This window comes from Euprymna scolopes, chromosome 40 (assembly GCF_053919585.1).
Source record: "Euprymna scolopes isolate OS-2025 chromosome 40, ASM5391958v1, whole genome shotgun sequence".
NCBI classification, from domain to species: domain Eukaryota; kingdom Metazoa; phylum Mollusca; class Cephalopoda; order Sepiida; family Sepiolidae; genus Euprymna; species Euprymna scolopes.
In genome coordinates, this window is record NC_136521.1 from 18143876 (window position 1) to 18170570 (window position 26695).

The 26695-nt window shown below is 32.6% G+C and overlaps 1 protein-coding gene across 1 annotated transcript in view; it reads right to left on the reverse strand.

The window, feature by feature from the left end:
• Positions 1-26695, reverse strand: part of LOC145265397 (cortactin-binding protein 2-like) — a 344684-nt gene that overhangs the window by 266300 nt on the left and 51689 nt on the right. The window lies entirely within an intron of this gene.

Sequence of the window (26695 nt, forward strand, 5' to 3'; positions counted from 1 at the left end):
AGATAACCGATGCGTTTTCTGCAGCAGGGACCATCAATCCATCAACAGCCTCTATAGCTACAGACATTGATGCTCCAACAGACAACTGTGATGCAACTCATGGTTAACTGACCTACAAGTTATCTCTCCTGAATTATACCGAAGAATGAGAGTGTGCACTTTCCTTTTTCCGGAAATCAAAAGTATAATTCCACTACACATGAGGATTATAGAACTAGGTATCTTTCTTTTTATTGCCCGGGTCTCAAATGAAAAATTATATTCAATCTTTTTGCCTAGGTTGCTCGAAAAATGGTTAAATCATTCTATCACTCCAGAAAGTATTTGACTCCTGATGCAATTTCCTACCTGTACAAGAGTCAGATATACCTTAACATGAAGTACTGTTGCCACATCTTTGAGTCGGCTTACTCTCCACCATTCTTCTCTGTATATAATTTTTACTTCGTCTCAAAAGTAGATGGCTTCCTTTTTCCGCTATGGTCATCCATACCAAACTTTTCAGTTACAAATTACTTAAGATTTCTATATTTTTATGCACAACATTCACTCCTAAACTAATTAACCAATCATTAAGAAGATTAGAAATTATACTGGCCAAAACATTGTGAAAATAACAACGATCTCAAAATTCTGAAACATATTTTTATTTAACAGGTACAATACAAGTTTAATCTCTATCTATTTAAAAAAAATAACGCAAATTAACCAGCATTTTAGAACATGGAAAAGAGATTTGGCATTTTCATCTAGAAATGTTAAGAGAATTTACGAATAAAGAAAACTGAAAATTTCTGATAAAAGTAACTTTTTGTTGATCTTGCGAAATTTACTGATTCAAGCAACTAAACATGTTAGAAGTAAACAGTCCTACTTAATCTAAAGTCCCTGACGAAAATGTAGGCAAGCAAATACATATAGAAACTGATTATTATCATATTACATCTGCAAGAAATCGTAGCGCAGTGGTTAGAATACTTGATAAAATTCATTTATAAGCTATATTCTACTGAAGGTTGAAGGTTCAATCCTCAGTGTGAGCTATCGAAAATACAATTGCCAATTACTTAGGATTTCTATCCAGTTATGGCTGGTGGAACAAGAACATACTACCTCCATGGATTAAATAAAGGGTTCTGTTTGAAATTCTGTGCAGATTCCTGAGTTCGACAAGATACAATTGAAGAAGGTTGGAGGTTACATCAACCGAAACGTGTGAAAACAGCACTTAAGATGAGAACAGTAGTTCAAAGAACTCAAATAATCCTGGTTATTTTCACCGAAATATGTTTTTTTATAGAAACTATTTTTTTTTAAATAATTAATACTGAAAGAAAAAAATATTCTTTAAATATAATAAATTAAAATAAATGGGAAAAAAATTAATGTTTACTTAATATAGTTTTAAAAAATGAATTTTTCACATTATCAAAATTACGTAAATAAAACAAACATAATGAAAAGAAAAGTGCATTTGTTAAAAAATAATGATAGCAGGGTCTTCAGATTAAGTAACAGTGTTTACGTTTGACTAGTTTCAAAACCAAAAGTCGCTTGAATTGGTAAATACACAAGGTTGTCAACTTTTCATGTTTACTGACACTTGATGCCAGTCTTCCTTTTTTCTTATCCATTTAAACTGTAAAACTAAAAAAATAAATTATAAGAAGCAAATAAAAAGAACCAAAAGCTTAAATTATTACCAAGATTTTCAGAAGTGAACACCAAAAAAATATTTTAAAAAATAAAGCCTAGAATAGCATCTCACAAAAATTTAAATTCAAAAAGAAAAAATTGAAAGCTCTGATAAAAATAACTTTTTCCTTGATGTCATTCCTTTTTCATTCAATAAACTGTAAAGCTAAAAAAAATTACTTAAGAAGCAAATAAAAATAAGACACAAAAACTTGTAATCACCAAGATTTTCAAAATAGAACACCACAAAATACCAACAAAAAATAGCAAAAGTAAAAAATGTATATATATATACTAAAAAAAAAAATACTAAAAAGAAATATCAAAACTTACCTTGAGACAATTCTAATTGGGAAGCAGAAAAAAGAGAAGAATTGTAAGATGAGAAGAAATTACAGATGAATGTTTGTCACATTAAGCTGTAATTCACAAACATAAATACAATTCAAGAAAGAAGAAACTAAGTCCAGAATAAGAAAACGTTTAGGCATTTATTAGTATAGACAATAAAACGAAAAAGTGATAAAATATATATATATATATATATATATATATATTACATAAATAAATGTTATCAAAAACAAGATAAGTTAATCTTCTACCCAGCTAGTTAAGATTTTAGTATTTTTACTTATTTTAAAGCGTTTATTCTGTTAAAAAAAAACTGTCGAGTTTTACGTTAGAAATCCACCCAATAGATGCCATAATATTTATTGGGTGGGTTTCTACCAATATTTCGTTTAATTTTCTGTTTTTAAACGATTATTTAAACTCGGAAGATATGATCCTCTCATGGGTGCCATATCTTTCTTGTTCTAACATTACACTCCACATTTGTTTTTTTTAACTGAATAAACGCTTTAAAATAAATCAAAACACTAAAAACTCATCCCGCTGCTTGTCTTTGATAACATTTATTCAGTACAGGGTAGAACGATAAAATTGTCGTCCTAGAAAAGACGACATGATTCCATTTCCCTTTGATAAAAACCGGTTTTCTTTTTTTGTTGCAAACCATGTACTAATTGGTCAGTTGTGTACAAATCCCAAGAACAATAGGAGCGTTTTATCATGTCTGAAAGTGACACGATGTTCAACAAGCAAGATTGGAGATGTGCCGCTGTACAACTCATGCTCTCTACCAATCCAAGTTATGACAACACGATCATTACCAGCACTCTTCAAATGCAAATCCAGATGTTTCAATGCTTGAGGGCACAGCTCAATTAAGTTTCTGGCCATGCTTATGTCTTTGGTATGGCTTCAAGTGAGGGCAACATGCCACATCTTCAAAGTCGGCTTGAAAATGGAAAAGGCATGCTTCCAGTTCTAGAACTGTATCGAAGGGGTGATTGAAGCTGAAGGTGGCTACATTGAATAGATGTCAGCTCTACTACATAATCAAGTTACCTGAATTGATTTTTTTTTTTCGATAAAAGTTTTAAAATAAAGTTGTAGTGTTGTTTTCTTTAGGGCGACAAATTTATCATTCCATCCTGTATATATTTGTTTTTTTATCATTTTTTTTTTCATTTTGTTGTCTATACTAATAAATGTCCAATGTTTATATAGAAAGCTGTTAATGTCAAATGTTAGAGTGGATAAGTTGGCTAGTAGATACGGTAACTAGTACATATTAGCGATTAAAAACAGAACGATCAGAAGAAATCACATGATTGTTGTATTATGAGAAGAAGTTGATTTGATAGAAATAATGTCACATGAAGCTGTAGACAAGTCCTATGTCTCAGTCTTTTGAAAGCGTTGAAGAAGCAATGCACATATTAATTATCATCACATTTAGTTTAATTCCCATGTTATATGCAGACATGCATTGGACAGCTTTTTAAAAATAACTTCCAAACCAACCTATCTCAGAGAAAATCTTCATTGATCCCCCCTTTCTCTTAAATCCATTCTTCCCATGTTTTCCTTGGCCTACTCATGCCCACTGAGCACACTACCTAAACTGTCTATATCTACTAACTCAAAAACTTTCATCCACGTTTTCAACGTGGCCATACCATCAGAGTCTCTTGTTCTGCACACATCTTTCTTTATTGTTCAGATTAAATCTTTCTATGAGCTCATCAGATCTAAGCCTGTCTTTAAGACTGACGTTAAACATCCATCATATCATTCTCATAAGTTCTCTCCATGCAAACCATGTCCTAAACCTTCAATGGGCAAGTTTCACTTGCAGATATCATCACTATATATATAGTGAAACAATGTATAATTAACTCATTCACTAACTCTCTCTCTCTCTCTCTCTCTCTCTCTCTCTCTCTCTCTCTCTCTCTCTCTCTCTCTCTCTCTCTCAATCTGGGAAATCATTATATAGTCAATGTGATATGCCCTGGCTGGAAATTGATTATAAATTGTTGTTGCATGGTTTACTAAATCCTTCAACTTCTACAAGGATGTATTTTTTTATTATTAAAAAGCTAACAATAAAGATGCACACTGAAAATATCCAGACGATAACAAATGCAAACATGTGCACATGATGCATCACTTTAATTTGCATGTTTAGTGAGGTGCAGGCAGAAAATATTTAGCAAAAAGAAAAAACCAAACAAGAAATTGGCTGAAATCTTTGAAATAATGCGTTCATACTAAGAAATCATATCACTTGAAATCATATAGAATTAATGTCCACTACAGATAAGAAAGACCCTGGTCAATAAGTTTTTATGTCTATTCATAAAACAGTGTTTCGCCTACTCTAAATAATAGCAATATCTCTATATATTCCAGGAAAATGGGCAAAGGGGTTCAGTTTAGTCTCTGTTGAGCTGAGAAATGAAGGAGCCTTAAACAAAGGCACTTTGGTTAGAAGAAATATTTTTCCAAATTGCAAATTCATCATTCGAAGACAAACCAATTATCTCAAAATAAAATAGTGTTAGTATCATTTGGATTCTTAAAACTACTGTTCTCATCTTAGGGGTCATTTTCATAACGTTTCAGTCAATGTAACTTCTGACCTTCTTTAGGTGTATCTTGTTGAACCCAGGAATGTTTCTGTTGAACTGGGGAATTTGGAGGAAAACGTTGTGAAAATAACACTCAAGATGAGAACAGTAGTCCGAAGAATCCAAATAATACAAATAACCATACCTCATCTCAAAAATTCAGAAGCGTAAAACATTGTTTTTTGTTTTAAACTTGAGTTGTGAATTTGTTTCAGAAGAAAGTCATTTTGTCACAGTAGTGACAGAGATCACATGATTGACACGAAATCCAGTAACAAAATCAAGACCCGAATTCAGACAGAGACAATGAGTAAATTATCACAACTTCTGCAGTGAACGCACAAAAATGCTAATTTATAAAATTGACTTGATAAATGATTATGCTGCATAAAAATAGTTAGACTCAGTTAATCAACTGAGAACCACATCACTCTATATAAAAGCATATAAGATATCAACGGATACACATTCGAGAGTCCAAACAATGAAAAGAATATGCTGTTGTCATAGCCCTAACGATTATGTTGCATAAAAATATAAACTGTAAATGAAACTAAGCCAAGTGTTTATAAACACTGAAAAAAAAAATCCACCAGCAGAAAAATGAATAAGGAGAAAAAAATAATGAGAAAAGAAGAAAAGAAACTAAGGTACACGATTGATGAGAGTATACATACAATTTAATATTCTATTGTCACAATTTAATATTCTAAAGACATTTAAGAACGGAAGGCTTTTTTGGCTAGGAGTAAAATGCAGTATCTGTTCCAATACTACACTTCATTTTTATTTCTGTCTTACGATCAGTAAAGGAGAAACCCTTCTCGACTAAGGCAATTTTTATTTTTATCGAGATTCAGAATGCCTCCATTTATTTTTTGAGGAACTGAATTTTCTCCATATTAAAAACCAACCTTTTCACCATTTATGATTTCCCCAAGTAAATAATTACTGCTCTTTTCCATTTCAAATCTTATTCCATAAACTCTTAGAACTGCATGCCTGTGGAACTCTCTTTTGTTTGCTTGCTTTCTAGTTGATTACAAGTTCAACATAAACAATTTCTTGATGAGTCACATGCTTAAGTAAACCAATTTACAAAATTTCCACTACTAACGATTACTGCAATATTGTCCTATTGTCTCATTAATCCTTATCCTCAAGTGGCCTTCAGGCCTTGATAATTGATGAATCCTATGTAAAAAAATATTTGATTGGCTGTTCAGTAAAATTTTTTCGATTACTGGTTTATATTTGCCGAACACTTACAAAAGTCATTTGCATAAAAGAAACATGGTGTATACTATTGTGTTTAACTCTGCCTCCATGAGGGAGATAACAAATAAACAAGGATTTTGTCCAGGAGAGTTGGAGAAATGTACTAGTTTATGTCGTTAGCAGGATTAGCCGTCATCACTCATGAGACCATTATAATAATTTCATTTCAAATGTGAGAGACATAAGTTTTGTATTTTTATTAACATTAATGAGAAACAGTGTTCAATCTACTTAAAGGGAGATAACACACAACATGGCTAACTTTGAATCTCAGTTTAATCTCTAAGTGCTCGACTTATGAAACTTAATTATTTTTAATAAATAAATATTTTTAATATCCGTAGACATGTTTTGCGTCCATCAACATGCATCAGTATAGATGATGAAACTACACAACTGCTCAAATGATTTGAATATTTCAAATCCAAGCAAAGCAATCATGAGCACTCCATTTCAAATGCAAGATTAATGTCTTTCTTTTTTTTTTTTTTTGGCTTTTTACTAAATTCTTTATGATCCAAAATAACAAAGCTATCAGTAGTTGGGAAATAGTCTGCAATAACATCTAGCATTTGAACACTTGAGAATTTTCCAAGAAGGAGAAAGAAAAAAAGGGAAAAAATGCAGATGTAAGTTGGATGGTCATATAACATGCTGTGCAAAAATCAAGCCACTGCATGAGACTGACTGAGCCTCTGACGTAACAGTAAATCAGCAGGTGCATAGTTTAATGCTGCTCGGTGCAACTGGCAGAAGATCTATAAATAAAACAGCCACCAAGTTGTTATATCAGCTTGCCAGCCAACCAAAATGGGAAGGCTGTATATGGTGGTTCAGTTAATTCTAATGGATATATAAATATAAATGGTACATATCTGTTTACATACATACACACACACATTATATATATATATATATATATATATATATATATATATATATATATATACTAGCAGTTAAGCACAGCTTTGCTCGGGCCCTATCTACTGTTCATAACTTTATGTGCATATATATATAATGTTTGACTCATGTCCAGGTAACCTACATCTAAAATTTCAAGTGTTTAGACCCAACATTGGCAGAGGAGTTTGGTAGAGTCTGCAACGGTTAACTCTTTCAACTTTGACCTCTTGGCAGCCAAATTTTCACCCCAAAACTGGCTGAATAGTTTGCTTCAGACCGCAAAGGTCAAATCTTTTGAACTTTCATCCCTTGGGAGCCAAATTTTCGACCAAAAACCAGTTAAAAGGCTTGCCCTATGTCTGAATACACTTTATGTAAAATTTCAAATGTTTAGACCAAAAATTGGCTAATGTCCTAGTGACATATGGCCGAGTGGTCCTAAACGTTGTATCAAAGTTTACAGTTACCCAAAGGTGCTGAGTTCAATCCTGAATGAAGGCAGTGAAAAAAGTAACATTCAAAACAGAGAATCAGCAACTATGTCCCAAAGCCTAGCTGGAGTCCGAACATGGTTCCCCCATAATAATAATAAAGGGTTGGGTTCGAGACTCCTAACAAATGGTTCCTCAGTTCGATACAAAACACCTGACGAAGGCCGAAGGGCAAAACGGCCGAAACGTTGTGACAATAACAACCAAGATGAGGAAGTCAGTCTGACAATCTCAATCAATGAAATATATTGCATATATGTATTTTCAGTATTTATTTCAACAGTGCTCAATATGTGAGTAGAGTTTAGTAGCATTTAGCCTGATGATTTCCTTCATGAATCAAACATGAACATTTTTGTATGGTTTAATTACCATACATACATTAATACTACTATATATCTCAATTTTTTTTTTTCTTCTACACATAAGTTACATCTATATTTGAACTCCTTAGTGATGTTGGAATTGCATAAAATTTACCAGGAAACAACTGTTATAAAGGTCTCATTCCTCCGGTGTTTGGCCAATTCAGTTTTTATCTTCAGCAATACATTTAAGTAAAATAAATCTATGATCATTTTTAATTGAAATTTGTTTGTAAAGAAGAAAATATTCCAGTTAGGAAGATAATTATGATGGCAATAATTTGGTACCATTGTTTATGTTTTTGCAAAAATGTATGCGTCCACATTAAAAGCTTTTTGAAGTAAGGAAAATAAAATTTTGATTCATGACATTGAAATCGGGTTTATACAGAGAATTAAATAATCTTGCATAAAATCAATGTTGCTGACATCTGTTTATTTTTTCATGACGTCATCACTTGTACTTAGATGTGGTAGATAATTACTTGCTGCCCACCTCAGCAAGATGTGGCACAAGGTCAGAAAGTAGGGATGTAAAGCCAGGGCCCCTAAAGGAGAAGAACTTTGGCCTATCAAAAATTGCCTGAACATCTCCATCAGCATTCCCTGGTAGGGGCACCTCAGGCAACAAGCAATAAACTTGCCTCACCCGAAAACTGGGTGTCAAGACCTGGGAGGGTAGACCTCTTAGGTAATACCCAGGCAACATACCTCAGTCTTACAGGTACTGGGCCAGTTTCTGGTCCCTCATCTGCCGGGCTGATTGTCAAGAACAGAGTCTTGACTGGCACTTTCTACCTAGGTCTCCAAGCAACTGAAGCAGCAAGGAGGCCAACCCTACAACATTCAAAAGAATGAGAGGTGTGATATACTTTCGTTCTTTTTAAAAATGTCCAAAGTTTTTACCTAAAAAACTTTGCAGAGAACCCTCATCAGAGACAAGAGACTGCAGAATGTGAGGAAATGATTCACCAAAGTGATTAGAAGTAAGAGGAGCAAGATGATAATGAACTGCTGAAATTTTTTGAACTCTCAAGACAGGATTATGCCTCACAGTTGGTGGTCAATTTCTGAGCAGCTGAGAGAGCGAGTCATTTTCGCTTATCAGTCACTCTCAGACAAGACAAGACATTTAGGATTTCCAGTCAAAACTAAATATATTTAAGAGTCAGAGTTCAGCTTAAGGTAAATAGGATTAGATTGGACAGACTGAAATAATAGTCATGCAAGAGCAGATCAGGTTGAAGACAATGAGATGTTGGTCTGTCTTAGCTGATGTACTGGAACTTAACTGGATGTGTTTAGGAGTTCGTTTTCATGGTGGTGTCATACACATGCCCAAAGCACAACAGATCAATACCCAATGTATCTGAGCATGGTTTTTCTTGTTTGTGTTGCTTTGTTTTTGTATAACTGTAAACCAGTGCTTGTGTCCTCAGCAACGATCAGTGTGATAGCCGACATGGCTAGAACAAGAGATGAAGACAATGAGAACACTGGTATACAAACATTAAGGTCAAGGGATCAACACATGGTCTTACGGAGATATAGGTACTCCAATGGATGAAAGCAAATCTCTATGCATAAACATCTGTGGATTTTATATTTTTGTAAGCATGTATCTTATTCAGAATGAATGGTTTGTCGATTGTATTTATACCTTACCATTAAGGTTCAGTACAGGTTATGGATATAATAAAATTGAGATTTTGGTTTGGGATATCCAGTCCAAAGTGGCACACAAACGTTGGGGTCAACAACTGATATATGGTCTTACAGAGATAGAGGTACTCCAGTGGAAGAAAGCATAAACATCTGTGGATTTGGTACGTATGTATGTACATTATGTTCGTATATATGATGCACACAGTTTCATCAGCATTCGGAATGAATGGTTTGTCGGTTGTATTTATATGAGATTTTGGTTTTGGATACCTAGTATAAAGTGAAGAAGTCACTGAGAAAAATTATAGGTTGGTCAAGTCTGGGAAACGTGACAATGCCAACTTTTTTGTTTTTGTTCGTTTTGAAAACAAATCTCCATTGTCTTATTATGTTCAAATTCCATAAAAAAATAAAGAATCTATTAAAAATCCCTCACTGACTTATTGACAAGACAAAAAAATAGAAAATCGATTATTGGAATGTTAAGTCAACGCCTTTTATTTTCTTTTTATTTTTTGTTAGTAATATGGTAAGTGGTAGGTAGTTGTGTGATTAAGTAGAAAGAGGAAATTTCCATTCAAAATTACATAAAATGGGAAATTTCTACTAACTTAACATGTTTGAAGAAAATGACGTCACAAACACAAAATCTATTAGTACAACCTAAAAATATAACCACCACCGATGATGATGATGATGATGATGATGATGATGATGATGATGATGGAATTATTTCCCTTAGACCAAAGTGACAGAGTTATCACCCTTGAAAGAGTCGGATATGAGTTTTAGAGGTAAACAAAATGTGTCTTCATTACAAACTTCAATCATCATACAAGCAGTGGTCTCTACATAATCATCTAATCTGTAAGTTTGTTGAATGTGTTAAAAGTTATTGAATCGATGACATGTAACATCAAGATATACTGTCAAGAGGAAAATATGGCAAATAACCCAAGTAAAATCTTATTTTAGTTTGTTTCTGTAGAAAAGGAATGGATGTGTTTCAAGGATATCCCTCACCCCCATAGAGGTGAAGGTGATTACTGTGGGGGATCTTCATTCTATAATAAATGTCAGTGTGTATTTATTTATTTATATATTCTTATATAAATGAATATATATTTGCCCTGTCACACAAAAGTTAGTAAGTAAAAGTCTTTTTTCTAGGTCCCAGACAAAACTTAAATAAAAATAATGAAAACAGAAAGCTATTAAGCCTCAAAATGTGTACTGTTGTTATTAATTATTATTGCAGCTGCTGTTATTAAATAGAAAAATGTTTATTATAATAAATACAGCATCATCAGTATAACATTAGGTATTACAAAGAAAAGAGAGAAAGAGAGGTAGACAAACTCTACACATAGTGGAGCCATAACACTATGACTACTGTTGCTGACAAGCACAAAAATTACAACTATAAGTACAACACCCTGACGTCACAACTAATTGAGTTGCTACTACTGCAACAAAAAGTTCAGAAAGTTTTTCAACAGTTTAGCCTTTTGGGAGTGAAACAGGAAGAGGAATCAATAAAAACATAGTAATATTGTGTTATGAGCATAGTGAAAATGTATATGATAGTTTCTTACTATAAATAAATAAAAAATTATATAGTAGTGATCCTCATTCAATCAGATCTTGCTATATAAATTGTGTTATAAACCTTACTTGCCGAAAATTTAACTTGATGGTGAAGTTTGTATAGCAATATTTATAGAAAATATCCTTTCAGCAGGTATATACTCAAATACGAAGGTTTGCAATAAGTAATGCCCCTGACCTACGTCCAGTTGTCTGATCTAGCTGAAATTTTGCATGTGCAATGATTTATATCTCTATGGGTTATGTGGCAAATTAAAGCTCTGAACTAATTGTGGTTTCTGTTTTAAAGGTGGTTGAACTGAGTCAGGTGTAAAATGGAGCCTGTTGAATGTCGAGCAGTGATCCGGATTTTGTATTTGAAAGGACGCATACCACAGGAGACTTTTGATGAAATGAAAGAAACTTATGGTGATAATACCCCATCATATGACCTTGTAAAACGCTGGCATTGTGAATTCAAAGATGGCTGGAAGTCTGTGGAAACAGCTCCCACACCTGGTCGCCCCCCCCCTTCTGCTATTGACGAGGCATCTGTGCGTCAAGTTGAGGCTGCTATTTTGGAAGATCGGCGCATTACTATTCGCCAAATAGCCCAAGATGTTGAGATTAGTACAAGGTCTGTGGAAACTATCATTCATGACCATTTGCATATGCATAAGATGTCTGCCAGATGGATTCCCAGGTTGCTCACACCATTACAGAAGTGAGAACACGTTGAGTGCTCGAGGATGAATTTGGAGATGTGCCAAGAAGATGAGTCAAAGTTTTTCAAAAGACTGATTACACAGGATGAAACCTGGGTCCATCACTATGATCCAGAGACCAAAGCCCAGTCAATGCAGTGGAAGCACTTGGACTCACCACCTCCAAAGAAGGCAAGGGTGCAGTCCTCCGCTGGCAAGTTCATGCTCACAGTCTTCTGGGACCAGGACGAAGTAGTGATGACAGATTTCCTGGCAAAGGGTACCACAATTACAGGAGCCTATTATGCTTCACTTGTGAGTAAATTAAGGGAAACTATCAAAATCAAGAGGTGGGGCAAGATCAGCAAAGGTACCGTCCTCCTGCAGGACAACGCTCCGGTCCACAACTTGCATGTCGCCAGATCAGAAGCACAGGCGTGTGGTTATGAAATTCTCCCCATCCTCTCTACTCTCCTGACCTTGCACCCTCTGACTTTCACCTCTTCCCAGCCATGAAGTTGTTTTTGAAAGGAAAGCATTTCCCAGGTGATGTAGACTTGATTTCTGAAGTCACCTCATGGTTGGAGGACCAACCTGAGGTGTTCTACAAAAACGGTCTCCGATGGGAGAAATGCATAACTTTGGCTGGTTCTTGTGCCAAGTTTCGTTGCTCTACTGCTATGGGAAGTGGGTCAGGGGCATTACTTACTGCACACCCCTCGTATGTTCTTAAAATATGCTAATAACAGCCGTTGGAATAATCTATGCTATAAATATTGTGATATATTTATGATTTTAATATTAATATCTTTTTTATGATTTTAATATTAATATCTTTTTTATGATTTTAATATTAATATCTTTTTTATGATTTTAATATTAATATCTTTTTTATGATTTTAATATTAATATCTTTTTTATGATTTTAATATTAATATCTTTTTTATGATTTTAATATTAATATCTTTTTTATGATTTTAATATTAATATCTTTTTTATGATTTTAATATTAATATCTTTTTTATTATTTTAATATTAATATCTTTTTTATTATTTTAATATTAATATCTTTTTATGATTTTAATATTAATATCTTTTTTATGATTTTAATATTAATATCTTTTTTATGATTTTAATATTAATATCTTTTTTATTATTTTAATATTAATATCTTTTTTATGATTTTAATATTAATATCTTTTTTATTATTTTAATATTAATATCTTTTTTATTATTTTAATATTAATATCTTTTTATTATTTTAATATTAATATCTTTTTTATGATTTTAATATTAATATCTTTTTTATGATTTTAATATTAATATCTTTTTTATTATTTTAATATTAATATCTTTTTTATTATTTTAATATTAATATCTTTTTTATTATTTTAATATTAATATCTTTTTATTATTTTAATATTATTATTCGTTTTTTTGTTTTTTTTCCATTAATCTTGTCTTGATTTCATGTTACATATTTGGGACTCTACATTTGGTGTTGTAGGTCGCAACATGCATCAAATGATCTTTTACTGTTTTGCCCTAACAAGTAAGTACTCTGTTCTTTGAATGATTTTGTTTAAGTAGTGGTAATGGCCTATTTATTGCATACAACAAAGAATTACAAAAGCAATGGTAATTTAACAAGAAATAATTTCTTTAACGTCTCTACAACTATTTAAGCCAATAAATATTCTTTGTTGAATCCAAATGTTACCTTAAGTCTTACATATTAGGGACCCTACAGTGGCGATTAAGTTAGGTAGTGTGAACTTTAATAAGGGTCATACTTAGTGCATGGCATGATAATCCTAATCTGCAAAAACAGAATCATTCCTAGAGGTGACATAACATTGAAACAGGGTTCAGAAGGTCAAACAAAGTTATGAATTGGACAATGATGAATGATGTCACGTTTTGGAGCTGAGGGAAATAAAGGTGTTAAACTCAGTTTGTCTGTGGAAGCTAATTGTGAAACATTAAATAATACAAGTTTTCCATAATGTAGAAAACTTGATAACCTAAGCAAAATGTTACTTTGTCCGTGTGTGTCACTCATTTACGTTAAGTTAGAAAGTAAAGTAAATAATTAGCAAAGAAAATATTAGTCTCTCTCTCCTGAGTCCATTCTCTCCAAAATAAAACCTTAGGAAACCTCAACGAATGTCTCCTTGTGTCCTCTTTCTTCATAAAACGAAGCTTATTTCTATAGCAACCACTAGACAAAATGGTGACAACGAAAAGGAGCGAGAATAAAAGACGTACTAAGACTTTTATTTTGTTATTAAAAACGTTATCTGATAAATCCTCACAGTGCACATTGTAGACATCTTTTATAAATTATATATCATCATATTTGGTTTAACATCACAAATTGAATGGCTTTTAAAAACTTTCAATCTTATTTCTTTTCAGATTTCTTTTGGAAATTATTTTCTTAGCAGGGTTAAATTTTTTATAGCATGAATGCCTTTTTGGACAGAAACTTTGTGAGGTGATGAGGTGTTTTTATCAAGAAGACACCATTGCCCACCAAGGTTAAAAAATTTTGGCACATCTATGACCCCCTTAAAAACAATTTTAACTGGCTATAAACCCATAAAAGAATAGTCTGGGAAAAATCCAATCATTTGCAGTCCTTAGTGCTGCTCTGCAACTTTTAGTTTCAGCAGAGATAGAGTTTGAAAATATGGAGACAGACAGACAGACATAGTGCCGTTTATATATTAGATAATAAAGTCGCATTCTTGTCTGTTTGTTTACAATTTGATTAATATGAAGAAAAGTTAAACTGTTTCACAACTGAAAACGGTCATTTACACACTTATTCCAACATAACTTTTATATATATATATATGTATATATATATATACTATTTATTCAATAGAAGTTGCCTCATTTGCATATTAAATTCAAAAAAATCTATTTCAATTATTAGCTCCATGTTATTTATGATTTTTAGTAATAGAATTGTTTTAATTGTTCTATTAGAAACATTCAGTTGATTTATTTAAATTATGTTTCATTTACTTATTATTATTATCTGACATCAGTTGTGTTTAAAAACGGAAGTAAACTATGTTTATTTAAACAATGGGAGTTATTCCCCCTTGGAACTCTGAGAGTTATTTTCAGTTTGATTTTCATAGATAAAGATGTATGCGTTCTATGCTTCCATAAATCCAACATGAGGTTCACTTTCAGGAAAATCATAACAAATTAGGATATTTGGTGTATCTTAAATAGTATGTAACTAAACCCTCCGCCCAGCAAAGTTTGACCTAGCAATATCGGGTATATATATATATATATATATATATATATATATATATATATATATATATATATACGTTTTATTTTTTTTATTACCATTTTATCTGTTTAGTTATACATGTTTCGGTTACCAAATCGTATTAGCGATCCAGTAACCACGTCAGGCTTTACAGAAATGTTTTTTTTCAATCTTGGCACATTTTTGATCTCTTAAAAACAATTTTAACTGGCTATAGACAATTTCTGTAACCATTTCTGTAAAGTCCAATGAGATTACTGGATCGCTAATATGATTCGGTAACCGAAACATGTGTAACTAAACAGATAAAACGGTAATAAAAAAAATAAAACGCATATTTGCTGTGCAATAGTATTGAGTACTTTCTTCAGGTTTTTACTAATTACCAGTTTTGCTATATATATATATATATAAAATAAATAAAAATATATATATATATAAAATAAATAAAAAAATATATATATATATAAAATAAAAAAATATATATATATATATGACATAAAACTTCAAGCAAACTACATCAACCTTTAATCTAATATTTATTAACCAATTAGAACTATTGCCACACAATTTATCCAAACATTTCTTACAAGCGAAAAGATCAGCTTTAGTACATCCTTTGAAGAAGTTTCTATGGATATTAAATTCACAAGCAGTCCTCAATCATATGTATATACCACTTAGACAAGATCATTTTAACAATGTAGGCTTAGAAGTTTTTGCAGTGAATTGTTGCTGTTCTCTTACATAAAGCACTTTATATTCACAAATGGTCACTAGGTTAACGTTGCTTAACTTTAGTGATTTAATGCAAACTGATGCTTCAATCCGATTGTACTATATGAAAGCAATGACACAAAGACATGGCAAGCAATGGTACAAAAGGCATGGTGCAAGAACCAATCTCATCATGGATTGCTATGGTCCCATTGCAATGGTTAAACACACACACACACACACACATTAAAATTCAACCTTCAACTTGATCGTGTCAGAGCTATTGAGCTAACACGGCTCTGATGAAAATCCAAGAAGAGTCAACATTAAGATCTGTCATCCTCTGGTTGCATTTTCCTCTGCATCTCTGGTAAGTCATGGAATCACAAAGTCATGGAGTGAGAATAGCAGTGAGAATACTAATATATTGTTTATTTTGTTCTGGGCTAAACCTTCCCCAACTTCATATGCAACCTTTAGGCCTCGGTGTCAGAGACTTCTTAACTTCATAAATGTTAATGGTTTGAATTCGGGCTAGCAACATGTTCCTGCAAAATATTTTTACTACGAAAATAGTCAAAAATAAATTCAAATTTTTATGTATACAATGGATTGCTTTGACTGTCTTAAGCATGTTGTGATGCAGGAGTTACTAAATCTAAGTAAGATTTCTCAGATTCTGTATTTTGTATATCAAACACTGAATATTTTGCTTCTTAATTCAACTTTTTTCACTTGCTTGTCTCATTCATTTTTTGTTGTTGTTGTTTTCCAGATTACAATGTGGCAGTTCTTGATGAAATTAGTCTTTATCGTGATAACACAATTTCCTTGAAGTGAATAGCGAGTGTTGATAGCTTGGTGCAATTTTATTTTTTGTTGATAGTAGTTGTAGCTAGATGAGTGTTTGTTGTGAATGTTTTGCAGGAAACAGAGACCATAGATTGAAGCTCAGTCGAACATTTGCCATGAAAATAATGGTAGAGCAGAGATAGCCATGCAAGACGCATTCTGTAAGAAAGAAGTTGTAAAGAGGAGAAAAGAACATCATTCACTAGATTTCGAAGTCGGTTTTGAATCCTGACAAATATATGGTATAATCACATTGACACACTGGTTCCTATTAGATAAACAAAGTTAAGCGATGTTGAAGCTGGCCAATAATAAAATGGGTAACCATTTTGTAATACTAGGTGTTTTATGTGCTCAGAGCCTGGAGAAAGATGGATGCCGCCAGGCTATTCTTACCCAAGACACGCTGCATGAAATAATGCAATGTCCCCCATGACCCCGGAGTGTTAAGTGACATGTGAAGGCAGGAAAAAGTTCTCTGAGCAGATTTTGCCCAAATGTGGCAACAGTACTTCATTTTAGGACGCAAGAGATGCCCAGATGCCAGAAAGCCTTACACTCTAATAGTTTCTTCCCTAGAATAGCTAAACTTTGGAATTCCTCTCTGATTGTACTGATGTGCAGAAGTTCAAGTGTAATGTAAACAGACATCTTGCTGCTCAACTCCCTAGATAGTATTCCTGTAAATTATGTCCCAGATAGCAGCCTCCAAAATCAAAGTGACACTATGCCTTGTTTGGAGTGAAAATGCAAAAAAAAAAATACTTTCATTTAAGGATATTAGTAACTTCCACATGCCCCCCCCCCGTAAGTATCCAATGTGTTTCAAGAAAAGAGACTAACTAGAAAGATATCAGGGAAACAAATGCTAACAATAATCATCCAAATTAACAGTAACAACATGGCATCAGGATTTGTTGCCCTTAGGTCATCTTAGCTTCTGCATGCGACAGACAAAGACGTGTCAGATGTACAACTGCAAATGAATGGAGTGAGAGTAACATTCCTTTATGTGCCATTTATTTGTTTATTCTGAGAAAACCTTCCTCGTCTTTGACTGCAACTACTAAGACTTGTTGCTTTTACTGTGATAGGTAAAAAGTGAAAAAAATAGCTGTGACCAAAGAAAAGAACTTCATGCAAACCAGACAGTCCTGAGGCACAATTTTCATGAGTTCTATGCAGAAATCTGACTCGATTAACAACAACACACACATGCATACACATAGACATGCACAACTTTAATGCTTCAAAATAATACACACCTACATATGTTGGAACTCACACAGCAACGACATCAAAGAAAATGCTGTAGATCTTTTCAACTAATAAAAAGCAAAGGATGTAAATATCAAATTCTATTCGTCCATTCCTCCTTCACTATTTGTTGTTCTTCCTACTTAAACACCTTTACCACTACTCTAACAATAAAAAATAAAACAAGATACAGTTTTCATGGGGGAGTGGTTGTAAAGAAACACAAAAAGATTTTGAAAAAAAGTTCTTATCTGTTCACTTCCCTTCTTTTGATAAAGACTCAACAACATGGATAACTCATTTTGGAGGAAGATGGTAAAAACAGATGTTACCTGAAAATAGATAAAATATAGACAACAATTAATAGGTTATAAATATTAATAGATACAGCAATTAATGGGTTACAAATATTAGGAGATATAACAATTAATGGGTTACAAATATTAGGAGATATAACAATTAATGGGTTACAAATATTAGGAGATATAACAATTAATGGGTTACAAATATTAGGAGATATAACAATTAATGGGTTACAAATATCAGGAGATATAAAAATTAATGGGTTATAAATATTAATAGATATAAAAATTAATGAGCCATAAATATTAATAGGTATAACAATTAATGGGTTACGAATATTAGGAGATATAAAAATTAATGGGTTACATATATAAGAGATATAAAAATTAATGGGTTATAAATATTAATAGATATAAAAATTAATGGGTTATAAATATTAATAGACTAGCAGGGAGACCCGGCGTTGCCCGGGATTGAATGATGATCAACGAATGTTTCACACTCCCATATTTTTATTGTCATCGAAATTAGTGAAATTACCGATTGAGGATTCATTGCAGTGCATCGGGAAGGTTCAGGTGCCTCTCAACAGTGACTTAGTCCACAATACTTTGTAGTCTACACTGCACTGTACAGTACCTCGTGTTGATTTTACAAAATTATTTTTTATATATAATAATGGCTTGAATTAAAGTTTAAAATGCAAAAAGTCAAGTATCATGGTTCAATTGTGCTCTAAAAAGAAACATTCATTTCGAAGGTGCACTTGTCATATCAAAGAACCTACTGTTGGTTTTATATGCTAGGCCTTACGGCTTGTGTGGTTATAAAACTAATCACTGCTATATATTGGGTACAGATATGATATTAAGATAAGATAAAGGAATATAAGATAAGATCGATTAGAGTAAATAAAAATGGAGATTAAGAAAATAACAGTAGGAGCATAAAAAATATGAAGCAAAATAAAATAAAAATAAAAAAATAATAATAATAGTAGTAGTAATAGTAATAATAATAATGATAATAATAATAAGTTGGTTGGTTGTTTTACGGCATATCAACCCTTTCCAGGTTATTTAATGCCGAATCCAATGATTTTGAAGAACAATTTTTTAATAGAGTATATTTGTTTTTTTTTAAGTCGGTTTCTATTTAACCCATAGTTGGGACCCTAACAGGTACTACCAGTCTGGGTCAGAATGGACCTGGTAGCAATGGTAATTAAAGGGTGGCTCCACACTACCCAAAGCCCGCAAGCTGGGGCCTAACCATCGGATATAGTTTAAGGTCATATCCAGGACCGATAATAATAATAATGTCTTATAAAATGAAATAAAAATCAGAAAGGAGATAGGAAATAAATATATAGGGAAAGATAGGAGAGGGAGAGAAAGGCAACGGAGTATAAGGAAAAAGTAATGAGTAGGTTAATGAAAGAAAAATATAGAATAAAATTAAATTTAGGAAAAATGAAAATTGGGTACACAAGGGGATTGTGAAGAGTTCAATATGATTTGGATCATAGATAAGATTGGTCCTGTTGATGTAGTACTCTAAGGAGTTATGGATCATCATTTCCTTTCTTGTAATCCAGTCTTTTTGAATTATATGAATTTATATTAATACTGTGTGTTACGATTTCCATATTATACATTATTAGATCGGAAGATCCTATTTATTAAAAATGAGGTAAGAATGTCATAACATACTACGTATATATAGTATATAGATATGCTAATTAATGTTCGTAGTATGTTATCACCTATCCTCCGTTCTAATAAATAGAATCTCCCAATCACCGAAGACGCAATGTAAAAAATAAAAATAAAAATAAAATGATGTCGCTTTTGGACCATACATGAAACTAAAATATACCTTCTTGGTCTTCTGACTAGGATCCAAAGGTAGTATCTGTTCTGTCTAAAGATGGTATAATGATATCGCGAGGTTTCTGTTCACACCGGGCGTCCATACAACAGAAATATGTCACAGACTCCTATAAGGATATTGTAGATAAACCGTAATAACCAGATATATTCTGACACTAAATTAACCAGATTACTTAGATAAATACTTTTACAGTTTTAATAAAAGTACTACAATAATATCGCGGGATCTCCATTCACACTGAACATCCACAGACTGCCTAGCAGCAATATATTACATATGAAAGAAGCTGCTGTGGAAATTCCACAGGTCCCGTTAGTACATATAAATATGCATATATAGTGATGGATAATAAAATATCCGATTGTTCATTTATATAATCCTGCTGAAGGGGTAGAATGAGGCTCAATCAAAACAGCCAAGTTAGTGTGACCTTGAATGGGAGATATCCAATAACGATATAAGCAGTCGGTTTTCATATTTCACACCGTTTGGACCCTAATTATATCGCCTATAGTATCATGGCATACCCTATAATCCTATACCGTGCCAATAATTTCCAATGTGCAATAAATCCATTCTAACTTAATTACAACCCCCACCATTATCTTAATAATCCCCTGGCTATCCTTCCCAACCTCCTTTACTTAATACCTGCTATACAAAATATCCTAATATTTCACTCCTAATGTGCCTATCACTAGATGTTGTATTCTTTATATGTTACCTTGCACTTGCTCTCCTTTTCTGATGAGAAGCATTAAGCTTCAAAATGCCTAGGCATAAACAGTTTTATAACCCCTACTTCTTTTACTGTATCTTCCTTACCAGCATATACTTTTATATTGTTGATATTTTTTCCTCTTGTGTCTAAGCTCCACCTCGCATGTTGAGCTTTTTTATTATCTCGTCATCTTATCCTTTTAGAATTTTCAATACTTCTTTAATCATTTCATATACACAAGGCAGTGTGTGTGTGTGTGTGTGTGTGTGTGTGTGTGTGTGTGTGTGTGTGTGTGTGTGTGTGTGTGTGTGTTCTGAATAATAATAAAAAAATCTTTGGATTGTTCTTTCAAGAATTTGGGGAAAGAAGGATCCTTTAGAATTTTCAGTTAGAATTTCATCGTCCCTCGAAGATATCAACTGTCATTGTGCTTTGCGGAAAATACACACGTCATTTACACCCTAGCTCCCTTCATCCTGATCCCACCTCCGCTCCAATAAGATGCCGGGACAGGGGGGGGGGGGCAGTATTAGTCATATGTGACAACCGGTTCAAATTCTCATGAACAACAGATTACGTCTTGTCGTCATTAGATGATGGCGCTGAATCTGCACACATGGCCCTTCAGGCGGCATTTTAAAAAGACACATATCCCATTACCCCCCACCACCACCACCACTCCACACCAACGAGGATCAGGGTGGAGGAGTAAAAATCTTCACACACCCCCCTCGACAATATGAACTAGTGTTGCTCATCAATTTTTTTTCCCTTTCTTCATCAATTGCTGATGCTGCTTTAGGAGGAACTATCGTCAGCCATGTTTAGCACAAAAGTTGATGGGGACAAAAAGTACATATATATTTTTTCTTTTTTTTATTTTAGAAAATCAATTTCTGTTTAAAAGGGGAAAAAAAAATTTTTAAATAAAAAATAAATAAAAAACTAGAATGAGTAACCACAAACCAAAAATTGCATGAAAAAAATAAATAGTGCAGACTGGCAGCTGGGGAGGGGAGAACATAGAAAAGTAAAGATTTTAAAAATCTTATAAATTTATTTTTACTTTTCACTTTCTTGTTTTTCTATTATACTAGCGGGGGTACCTGGCGTTGCCCGGGTGTTTGGAGGTGTGTGTGCTCTTAAATAAAAAAGAAACCGGGGGGAGGGGGGGAGGGGGGGGAGGATCGAACCCGAAGCCCTGAGCGAAGTCTGAAAATAAAATGTGAAAAAAACATGAACCGTTCGGGCAGCCAGAATGAGTTACTGAAAGATGTTTGAATTTATTTAAGTAAGAACCAAATTGACAGGTGCCCGCACAGAAGTCATAGAGCGTTACGACGACGACAAAAGCAATAGCTATTCAGCAAATGAGGTCAATGATCAGGTTTGTTTGTTATAATTTAAGCGGGGGGGGTAATCAAAACATCGAAAAAAAAAAACTAACGTAAGGCAAACGAACGATGTTAAATGTAAAAATCGAAAAAACAAAAAAGAAAACAGAAAAATGAACGTTAAAACCAAAAAAGAAAACACGTGAAAAATGGCTTAAATAAGCCTGTTTCCATATTAAAATTTAAAAAATCGGTGGGTACGAAGTAAAAAAAAAAACAGAAAAACGAACGTTATGTGAAAAATGGCTTAAATAACACTGGTTCAATATTTAAATTTAAAAAATCGAAAAAAAAGAAATCTCACACCACGATTCGAACCCAAAACGTTTAGATAAGGAACCAACATGCTAACCAACTGAGCTAATGCAACGTACATGAAATTTAGTTAGTTCTTCAACTATTTAAAGTAAATCAGGTCATGACGTCATCTGACGCATGCGTAGAACCGGTCGTCATCACGAGAGGACCGTTTTTGTTGACCCTCCCCCTGTCGAAAATTGTTGATTTCGGGGTGGAAAAATGAATGTTTTTGGCCAATTTTTCGGGCGAAGGATGGGGCTTCAATATGATACCGAGTTTAAGAATACAAATATACAAACATACATACAAACATACAAACATTTTCGCTTTTATATATAGAGAGATAAATCTCAAACGCCTGTTTGCGTGTTTGTGCGTATGTTTGTGTATTCATATGTCCGCTAAAAACTTTCGTCAGCTGCATCGGACCAGGTCGAAACCAGTACCATCTGAAAGAGCAATGCCTCGGACGCATAATATGTGAAAATTAGGCAAAAAGATTAATTTTGTGGTGATCAACTGAACGATTTCTTGCAAGGAGGGTCACTTTTCGCATAGTGATTTTTGCAAGTCATGCATAGCAATATGAAAATATGTTTGGAAACTTTTTTTTCAGTGTCATGACATCAGAAGTCGTCATGGTCTGATGGGCAAACGTTTTTTCCTTCTTTCCCTCTTTTGCATTTCAGGTTTGAGCCTGCCTACTGCGGCAAATTTTTTTTTTTTTGCAGTCACACGAACACTCGCTGCTATTTTGATTGTAAGAAAAATTGTTTTGATTCATTTATTTGGGGGAGAGGGGTCCAGCACATGGGCTGCCAAAATATCTGGTGGGGAAGTTGTCACTCACTTCTGTTTTGGGGGCAATTCCGTTCTTTTGTGAGTGTTGTTCAATATCCTTACTATAGCAGCTGTGTCCAAACCGAACTTCATGGCCACCTGGGCAACACTTTCCATTTAATGTGTGTGTATATATATATATATATATATATATATATATTTGTTTGTGTGTCTATTTACAAACAGGTGCTTTGAGCACTGTAAAAGTGGTGGACGGATGTTTGTTTAAATAGACATTCAGACAGGTTATTTGTGGGCATCGCTTCTGTGGTCGAATGCAAGAACTGCCGACTGTCAACACAACGGTTCAATCCTTGGCTTGGGAGAGGTACTAATCTAACAGCACTGATGAGTTGTAATACAATGAAACAGGACTGTATGTCGATGACTACAAAAATATATATATATATGTATATATAGTGTTGGGACAATCGGAATCTAGAATCAGAAAAATCAGAATTTTTTATCGTATCGGAATCGGAAAATGTGTGCCTATTTTCCAATGCCAAATACGATTCCTTTATTTATCTTTTTTTTGTTATTTGATTTTCTTTGAAACGAAATCTTCCACTGCTGGTAGTAATAATAAAATAATAAATATTTATTGAATTTAAGTGAAGCTAAAAGCTCTAAATCAACTCCACAAGTTTTTATGTTTCAAGAAAATCTATGCACATTTAACACACGTTTTACTGTAATCCTGACAAAATAAGTTAAATATTTAGAGATTTATAAAGAATCGGAATTAGAATCAGGAATTTAGTAAGGAATCGGTAATTGTATCGGAATCAGGAAAAATACTGGAATCGTCTCATCACTAATATATATATATATATATATATATATATAAGAGCAAATAGTTAATAAAACATGTTAAAAAACACTTTGAAAAAGAGTTAAAAACATATTTAATCTGAAAAAGAAACACTTAATATGTAGATAGTCCTTAATCCGCAGAGTTTCGAAGAAATACTTTCCCTCTCATCAGAGGGTAGGAAATTAGCAAAATGTGGGATCGGATTTTGCATACAAAAGTATTTGATGAAACTGCAAGTAAGTCAACGATCTTACTTGATAAGAAAAAGTGAAGCAGAGGGAATAGGGTGAAGAAAAAGGTGATTTCATGTGAATGGATAGTCAGGTGAAAGGTAAAGTATCCAATGACGGTAAAATCCAAAAATGTAAATCCAAGAAAGTGTAATATTAATTTTCCATTCGCACAAGTAAAATTCGCACAAATAGAATTTCATATATATATATATATATATATATATATGACAACTTCATTTAATCACATAAATTAATATATGAAAATATAATTTTTATGTGTAAATTTTCAGTATTTACTTCAACGGTGCTCAATACATAGGTAGAGTTAGGTAAGTAAGTTATACAAATATATATGGCAATTAAACTTCACAGAATATTAAGCTTCACGGAATATTCTGTGTAGCTTAATTGTCATATATAATAAATATATATATATATATATATATATATATATATATATATATATATATATATATATATATATATAAAGCTGAATGTCCGTGTGTGTGTGTGTGTGTGTGTGTGTCTGGTCACGAATAGGCTCCTATATGGTTGACTATTTTAAAAAACTAATTACATATAATTATAGAAGATGTATCGAGACACAGGAATGGGTATGTTTGATCTGGCAAAACGGTGGTTCATTAAAATTGTGGGATCTGCGTTCGCACCTGGTCCACAAAGTATGGAAATAAAAGATTTAAAAATTTAAAAAAAAACGTTTACAAGTGTTTTTGATATAGATGTACATAAGAATACTTTGATAAGTATGTTTTAACTTAAATAGGGATGGTATAATAAAATTGTGGGGTCTGCGTTCGCGCCTGGCCTCCATAGAATGGAAATAGGCACAAACTTTAATAAAGACTTTTCATATCTATCTGCGTAAGCATACTTTGATAATTATGTTTCAGTTTGAAGAAATATGGTATAATAAAATTATGGGGTGTTCATTCGCACATGACCTCCATAGAATGGAAATATGTCACAAAGTTTAACAAGGTTTTTTAATATAAATCCACAGAATATTGTGATAAGTGTTTCAGTGTGAACAGGTATGGTATAATAAATTATGGGGTTTATTTATTTTATTTTTACTTTCATCATATTTTGCTTTGGTTTTGATAACCCCAAATTCGAAGCTTTCTCTTTACAACCCTTCCTTTTCATAACCTATCATACTTTCATAAATCAGACTCCATTTTCTGTAGGCTGTTTTTGAACCCAGTCAACGACGGGTACTTTTGCTAGTATATATATATATATATATATATATATATATATATATATAAATTAGTGTTGGGGTGATTAATTGGAATCAGGAATCGGAAATTTTTATTTTAGTTTATTAGAATTGGTTTCGGAAATATTTGTACCTATTTTGCATTACCAAAAATGAATCTTTTAATTATTAGGCTGACAAGAAAGTTCTTGTGGAGTTTTTAATTTTGATTTCAAATTATGTATTTTCATATAAGTTATCATTATAATACCTTTACTTTATATATCATTTTAAATAGCGTTTTTCGTTCTATCTAATCGTTTAAATTACAATCGTTTTAAAACAATTCTTTTTTTCAGAACGTTGAATACAGGATGGAAAAAAAACAAATTTGCACAATTTTCTTATTTCAATTCAAGCTAGGCCAAAAATCTGCTAAAACAACTTGCGATATCAACAAAGCGTTTGGCCCAGGAACTACTATTGCTTTTTGGAATATTTGGTTAGGGCTTACTTGTAAGATGAAGTATTCTCATGTCAGCTTATCCGGATAAGAGAAACCAAAGAAACTGATGGATAGCATCAAAATGTTTTAGACAAAAACACAACCGTTTACCTTGGTCTTTTTAAAAGATGCTATAGTTGAAAAAGAAATTTTAATCATTAAACGATATTATAATCTATCAGGTTGACAAGAAAGTTCTTGCAGTTTTTTACTTTTAAATTCAGATAAACATATCTCCGCTCAAACAAGTCAGCCATACTAATCTATCGTTAATAATTAAAAAAAAAAAAAATGAATTACTTTGTGATCTTTTAAAATTTGCAATGGAAGCATTTAAACTGTTAAATAAAAAAGTTATTTATGCCTTTTAAAATTCTTAGCAAAGGCTTATGTGTTAAGATTTGAAGTTTTAGAAATTATTTATATCCAATAACTTTATAAATAGAGATTAAAATATTACCTTAAGAACAATTAAGAAAATTATTTATAATTTTATAACAATTTGATTCAATTAATAATTTTATGACAAAATCAAAATTTAACTTTCAAAATGGACAAATTGGAAAACAGTGGGCAATCTATTATTGAAAAGGATTAGGTTTGGTTTGGTTATTTTGTTTTATGGCATATCAACCCTTTTCAGGTTATTTAATACCGAATCTGGTGGTTTTGAAGAACGA